The sequence below is a fragment of the Malania oleifera genome, chromosome 3 (genome assembly GCF_029873635.1).
Source record: "Malania oleifera isolate guangnan ecotype guangnan chromosome 3, ASM2987363v1, whole genome shotgun sequence".
Classification (NCBI taxonomy): domain Eukaryota; kingdom Viridiplantae; phylum Streptophyta; class Magnoliopsida; order Santalales; family Ximeniaceae; genus Malania; species Malania oleifera.
The window spans coordinates 31,528,057-31,536,626 of NC_080419.1; positions in this window are offsets into that span (position 1 = coordinate 31,528,057).

An 8,570-nucleotide genomic window follows, 5' to 3' on the forward strand; every position below is an offset into this window, starting at 1 on the left:
CTCTATTTTTTCCACTTGCATTGCATTTCTACATGGCTATAAATGATGCTGTTATGTAGCTTAAAATGCTCTACTGCTTGGAACATTTGCAATTTCTGAATGTTTAGGATTATGATAAGTTCCTAGGTGGATTCCATTGTGCTTCACCTTGATAATGCACTGAAAACTAAGGTGCAGCCCCAAGAGGGGAGATGAATTGGGTTTTAAATTTTCTTTTAATTCTTTTCAAGAATTTTTAACCTCTTACTGATTTAACAATCACACAACCAAACCTTATTTGGACAATCAATCCACAAACCAATACTTCAACACAACACAAACAAAATTGGTTTATAATCACAAGTTCAGCGCAAAATTAATTAAGTTATAATCCTTTATAAATAAGTGAAGGTATGGGAACTTGAATACTTTGTAGATTTTTAGATATTCTTCCAGCAATTCAATTCAACTACAATGATCAAAACAAGATACACAAGTTAGATTGATTACAACAATGCTTTCAAGATTCAGCACTTTAATAACTCAAAGTAATCAATCACAAAATATTCAATCAAGATATGAAAAGTAGCTCTTATACAAGTCACAGTTTTTGTAGCCCTGTATATATAAATTTGATTCAAACCCTGTAGAGAATGAAATTTGTCTTTCAAGATAATAAGCAATATATCACTCAACACTCTTTCCAAAAGGTTAGACTTTAAATAAACTTTTAGTTAAAGAGTCTTTGGGTGTTAACCAATCAACGTACTCTTTTATGGTTTTCAAAAATTATTGATCAACCAACATACTCTTTTTCGGTTTCCGCAATCCCAAAAACAAATTAAACTTCACTTTATTTAATTTCCAAACTACATAGTATTTATGATCAGAAATTTAAAACATCCACGCAGTTTATAAGTATGTTGGAATTTAAAGAGTAAGGGAAAGAGAGTGACACCACGTTTTTTATGAGGTTCGGTTTCCCCAGCCTACGTCCTCGCCTTTAGCCTATACCACCAAAAGATTCCACTATGTCGTTCCTTTTTGGGTAGAACAAACCTTTTACAAGCGATACCCCATGCTCAAACAATCTTTAAGTAGGCTGGAGTTGTGCCTCTTCAAGTGATACCCCACACTCGGTCACTCCTTCAATAGACTAGAGTTACACATCTCCAAGTAATACCCCATCCTTGGCCAACAATCCAACAACCTGGAATCATCAAAGAAACAAGAAACAAAAGTTGCGTACAAGAATACTCTCACAAAGAGCATATTAATACAAATTCAATCACTATGTACTTTAATAATTAAATATCAATATAAAATACAATGAAGCTCAAAAAAGTATTCACCAAGTTTTTTCTGGATTAAGAATTAGCAACTTAGAACTTAGTAGTGTGATGACCAGCACTTTAGAAATTTAGCTCTTCAGTTGAGTAAAGATTTGAGCAAGAGAGAGCAACAAGAGCTTTCAGCAAACAAAACAGATTTTTCAATTCTTTTGTTCTTGGTGTTTTAATTCATTGGGTTAAAGAAGTATTTTTAGAGTTTTTTAGAGTAAGTTTCCTTATTTCCCACGTTGCTTGGAGTGTCCCCTAAGTTTTTATAACGTTTAGATTTGAAAAACTAAATTTTGAAATTTTTCCGTTTGAAGTTCAAATTTTAAAATCTTCACAGGGTTAGTTAGCTGGGTCACTCGACTAGGCTTGTTTTGTATAAGGTCAGTCGGCTGAGTCCATTCTGTCTGTCCAGAAATTAAAACATTTAATTTTCAGTCGGCTAATTGAACACCGCTCATTTTGGTTAGTTAGCTGGACAATCTAATTTGTCGGTCGGTTGAGTGAACACAGTTCATTCAGGTCAGTTGGCTGGACAGTTCCATTTTTCAAAAACCTTCTTTTTTAAGATTTTGAACTTTTGTTATTTGAAAAACTCAAGTGTGACTTTTAAAATCATTTTCGAGGGTTTTCAAAAATTGGTCTATAAGTCTATATTGTATCCTAAGGAGCTTTAAAGTATTTCATAAGATATTTAAACATGAAGTACTTATATAAAGTCTTCTTAAAACTTTGACATTCTAAACACTTAAGTCTTCATGCTTGCTTTGTCTTCAAGCTTTAATGTATTTTGAGTTTTCTCTTTAATATCCATGCTCTCATAATCTTCAAACTTTCATATATCATCTTGGAATCCATGCCTTTAAGCTTCTTTTGTTCATATTTCTTTCGATTTTAAGCTTTCAATAGATCCTTGTGAATAGTTGACCTTGCTTTCTCATAATTGAGTCCTGAAATGTCATCACTTAACCAAATATGTTAAATTCCTCTTATTCGTTGTCATCAAAATAAGGTGTTAAGTCTTGTAAGGCCAACAATCTCCCACTTTTTGATGATGACAAACAAGGAGCAAAAATTTGAGTGAGCCTTAAAAAAAAGACTTCCACTTACAATAAGCATCATCTTAACAAACTTAACAATATCAAGATCAATTTCAAAAACTCATTTACTATCATGCTTATCAATCAAGAAGCATCATTCAAGATCAAATGCTTTCATAGTTGAGCCAATATTCATGCTTAGGTATGCAATATCATGTTTACTTTTTACCCAAAACTTCTTCCCCTTTTGACATCAATCAAAAACAGTGAGATATCAAGAAAAACATATAAATACTAAAGTAATGAGCAACCATAAGCAAAAGTATAGATCTTTTGAAAGCTCAAAACATAAATTTTGAATGATTTTCAATGATGAACATAAATCATGATATCAAGTCTAACTCCCCCTAAATGAAGTATTTTATATTCAATAAATTCAGACTTCCATTCATGAATTTTTAAACTTATGTATTCAAGAAGATACCAATTGTGTTTTTTATGATACAGATTGAGCTTTTAAATTTATCGTGTCATGTTTCAAATATTAATTTATTCTATGTAAGTAATTTTGGATATCAATATCAAGAATAATACCAATTATCATATCGATATCAAAACATTCTCATGGATACAAATGTGCTGTCATGCTCAAGTATCAATTATCCTACTCATGTACACCAATATATTTCATAGATACAAATACTAATATCATATCATTTACTACTTATACCAATTTTTTTTAATTCAACTCTTTATCCCTTCTTTTTATATTTAACAAAATAATTAAATTGGATGAATTCTTATGCTAAGGTACTAAGGACAAAAACAAATTTCTCATTTAGATTGCAATACCAAGGTCTATAAGCCAGCTTATATTTTAATCATGATATGTTTATCCATTAGTCAATCATGCAAGATATATATAATGTGATCCATTATGAATTAATCTCATACTCATACATCATACCAAGATTCATGCTTCATAATCATGCTCAAATTTGCAATATAGTGAGCCATAAATCATTTATATGAGTTATTTCGTTGGCAATATCAAGATATCATATATGTCAGCATTTTAGCATGTAAGTATAACAACGTATTATATGAGCATGAAGCATATTATTATCATTTGTTCATTGTGCTACATTTTTACTTAAATTGTTCTCATGTTGCTCAAATATCTCTTATTCTTAAATATCTCTCATATTAAATTTAAAATATGTTAAAACTTGTTTCCTTGAGTCAATCAACTGGACTTATGGTCAGTTGGCCGACCTTTGCTTTCTTTTTAAAGTTTTGTTCACTCGGTCGCCTGGGATTATGGTCAGCTGGTTGACCTTTGTTTTCTTTTAAAATCTATTTCTTTCCACAACCTTTCTACTATGTATCAAATCAAGCTCTCTTCTTATATCAAAATACTCATGTAATAAGGTCAACATACTTTAGATTTTCTTTTCTTTTGATTTCATATGAACACTCAAAATCCATATTGCTTTTCAAATATTAATATTTTCTAAGTTAAGCCTTACACAAATCATCCTATGATTTTGGCTAACAATCTCATTTTTGTTTTTATTTGTCTCAATGTTATAGTTTTCAATAAGCTCGTAAACCCTTCCTTGAGATTATCCATTTGTTTAATATCCTTGTACTATGAAATGATTTTCCATAGATTTGAACAAGGAGAATTTTCTTCTTGAGTTATAACTAATCCATATGATTTTAGTTTTCTTAATTCCTAATAAAAACTTAAGATTTATGGAGTCCTTGGTTTATGAACTAGTCTTTCATCTTGGTACCCATACTTTCTTGGGTCCGGATGGTTTAACAAGAGATATTTCTGTTACTTTCCAAACTTGTTTAGTTTTCACACGCTTTCTCTTTAATGGACATTCAAACTTTATATGTCCCTTCTTCTTACATAGAAAGCATGTGGTGTGAGTGTAAGCATTTGAAGATGTGCTAACATAATTTTTATATGCTTTTGTAAAGCATCCCATATAAAGATTTTTTTTTTTCTTTTTATTCTCAACTCCATTAAATCCTATGCCTTCTTTATCTAATGACATTCTTTGTGAGCCAATCATTTTATCAAAGTTTTCTTTTTCCTCTAGTAAAGTTGTAAATGATCTTTTATTTATCTTCAATTTGACTTTTGAGATCATTTATCACTAAATCTTTCTTGTCATTAACATTTACTTGTGATTTCACTAATTCTTGAGACATGTTACTGATTTTACTTTCTAATTCAAAAATGTATGTCTTTTTCATTATCCATGGAGGTTTTGGACTTTAAATCTTCTATTTCTTTCATCATCTTTTCACTCTTGCTTTCTAATCTCTTGATTTTTAGATCATTTTCTCTTTTAGCAAGATTTTTAGATTCTAATTCCTTCATGACAACTACATTCTTATTTTTCAATGAGGTATATTGTTTAGTTACTTTAACTAACATTTTATGAGCTTTGAATAATTCATTTTGTAGTTAATCATAAGATGACATACTCTCATCATTAGATTCATCAAATGAGCAAGACTCATTGTATGAGTTATTTGATAATTTTGATGTGAAACTTTCTTCATCATCATCTCATGCCATATAGCAAGCAACCTCTTGGTCACTAGATTCATTTTCTAAACTATTAGAACTTAGATTGTCCCATGTAATGGCCTTCATTGCCTTTTTCTTTTTCTTTTTAGAATCCTTCATGAGCAGTGGACAATCCAGTTTTATGTGTCCATTTTTCTTGCAATTATAACATATGGGGATTTTATTCTTTGATTTCTTTGTAACGGTTTCTTCTTCATTTGATTTTGATTTTGAATTCTGGATTTTTCTTCTAAGTTTATTCTTCTTTCTAAGGATTTTTGCAAGCTTCTTGGATATTACAGCTATCTCACTTACATCCATCTCTTCTTCATCACTAGAGCTTTCATGTGAGGTTTTAAATGCAACAAATTTTTGGGCTTTAGATTTTCTACTTCTTTCGTCTATTTTCATCTCATATGTGAGGAGAGAACCTATGAGTTCATCTAAAGAGGTGTTATTCAAATTTCTTCCTTTAGTTATTGCAGTGGCCTTAGGTTTCCAAATTGGTGGAAGTCCTCTAAGAATTTTTCGTATTATTTCATAAATATAATATTTTTTTCCTAAGGCATTGAGGGAGTTTATGATATGTGTAAACCTAGTGTAAATGCTTGTTATGGTTTCATCAGAATTCATCCTAACACTAGTCAATATATCAATCCTATTATCTATAACATCTATCGTGTCTTCGTAGGTTACTTCAAGTTTATCCCAAATTTCCTTTGCTATGTTACATGCTGTCGCGACGTCCCAGGAGCACGTGTGCCCCGGGCGGCGAAATTAAAATTATTTTTAATATTCAAGGGAAAATATTGGAATGTCAGAGTCGCCACTAACCTTTAGTGCGGTTAGAACACATGATTACTATCCCGTTAGGGGTAGAATCAGTCTACATTACCAGAGTTGGGCTCGGGAGTTCGGTTACGCGAGGGGAAGGTACAAGCACCCCCTACGCGCCCGTTCTTACGAACGGTACCTAATTAATTTGAAATTATCCCTAAGTTAATCTAATAAGTCTTTAAATTGCCCCTTTTTATGAATTTATAATTACACATGAAAAATAAATAAATAAATATATATATATATATATATATATATATTAAAACACTCAAGATACTATTCAAGGTAATACCATCTATATAAAAAAAAAAAAAAAAACCTTAATAAGTGAAGCTAAATAATAATTATATCATAAGATTATATACAATATCATACTAAGCAAAATATATACCAAAACACTAAACTTACCATAATGATTAATACCTTTATATGTAAACATGATAAAATATTAGAATACGAATACTAAATATCAGAAAATGTTAATATGAATATAGATAACACATAAAGAAAACCCTAAGTAATTAAAATTGAACATGCATCAACCATGAAAACCCTAAATAGCCCTAAACATATGGATTAAGTAAATAATTACAATAACTATTCTAGCTACGTATTAAACATGCAACAATAATATTAACAATCCAACGAATAAAATGAAATTAAACTTAAAATATCTAGACAAGTTCCGACTATAAAAATTCCGCACTCAAGAAAATTAACTTATATGAATAATACAATCAAAACTTACCCTGCGTATCAAAAATTAAAATGATTATAAAAATTATAAAAACCTATGTACCTGCATACGCAAAGAAAAAAAAAACAAAAATCAAGACATTAGATATTAGGACAAACCAAAACTAGCAAAAATAATAATAATAATAATATTAACTAAATACTACCATAAATATTATATCAACATACACACATACATAGCCTAGATATAAACATTAACTAAATATTACAGCAAATAATGTATTAATATATATATATACACATAGCCAATATGCAAATATTTAACTAAAAGCTACAACAAGTATTATATTAATATACACACACAAAATACCACAATAGATATTATTTTAATACATACCCACATGCAAATAAGAGAAAAGAGAAAAAAAATAAAAATAAAAATAAAAACTTGAGCTTTAAGACTTAAAATAAAACCAATATACGTATATATATAAACCCAATTAAATGTATATAAAAAAAATTAAACTTTACATGTATATGTATATATATATATAGACATATATATGTGCGGGGGGGTATCGCCGGGACTGAGGAAGACATGGGTTCGGGTCCTGCTGTGCTGTGGCTGGAGCAAGGGAGAACAAGGTTGCAGCGGCAGAGGGTGGTGCTCGGTTGCAGCAAAGGGTGACTGGTGGCGGCTTGCAGGGGCTGTCTGGAGATCAGAGGCAAGCTGGAGACCACCGGAGGTTCGGGTTTGGCTGGAGACCGGCTATGGCTGCCGGGCTCTAGGTGGTGTGGCCGTGGGAGATGGAGATGCTGCAATGGTGGGGGCGTCGGCGATGGCACCGGTTGCAGGAACAGGGTTTGGCCAAGGAGCTGCTGGTTCGCTGGAGTTGCAGGGGGAGTTCACGGCTGCTGCAAAAGTGGCTCTGCTGGGTGGTGGCTAGCCGTGGCTGCTGGAGTCTCCTCAGATGGCAGCAGGGGGTGTTGGCGATGATGGTTGCTGAGAAGAGGATGGATCGCCAGAGAAGAAGAAGAAGCAGAAGGAAAGAAACAGATTTTTTTTTTGTTTCACTGTGCGCTACCCCTTTGTGTGTGTTCCCCCCTCTGCCATTATATAAAAAAAAATCCCAAAACCCTAAAACGACTTCCCTTTTTTGATTTTCTTTTTCTTTTTTTTTTTTATGCATTTATTCTTATGGTAATAATGAAAATGGAAATAGTAATAATAATTATCATAATAATATAAGTATCAATAAGGTAATAATAATAATAATACTACTACTAATAGTAAATAATAATAAATAATTATAGCAAAAATAAAAATTAAGATACTTATTGGTAAAATAATAATAATAATAATAATAATAATAAATAAAGTAATAATACTAATATTAAAAGTAATAAATAATAATAATAATAATGATAACATTACTAAAAATAATAATAGCCAAAATAAGATACTAATAATAATAATAATAATAATAATAATAATAATAATAATAATAATAATAATAATAATAGTGATAATAATAATTATAATAATAATAATAATAAAATAAGAGGGAACCCAGTGTTCTATTTGGTTAGGGCAAAACTAGGGTGTCTACACATGCCATAACTCTATTGAATTCATTAATATCAAGTGCACAATATAGGACATTTATTGCACTAGAGTTAACTTGCAGCATTTTGTGATCTGTTTCGGTCATCTCTTTTTCTTCCTTAGGCACCTCTTTTCCATCCACTAGTTTGGTAGGGATTAAGTCACCATGTGTGACAACCTTCCAAGCCTTCCAATCCATTGTTCGAAGATAGATTCTCATACGTTGTTTTTAAAATGTGTAATTTAAACCACAAAAGATGGGAAGCCTAGTTATGGATTGACCCTCTCCAAAGGGAGCTTTCTATATGTGCCATCTAGATCTTTATATAGCTTTTAATTAAGATTTACTATATAGCCCCGCTTTGATACCAATTGAAAACTAAGGTGTCGTCCCAAGAGGGGGGATGAATTGGGTTTTAAATTTTTTTTAATTCTTTTCAAGAATTCTAACCTTTAATTGATTTAACAATCACACAACCAAACCT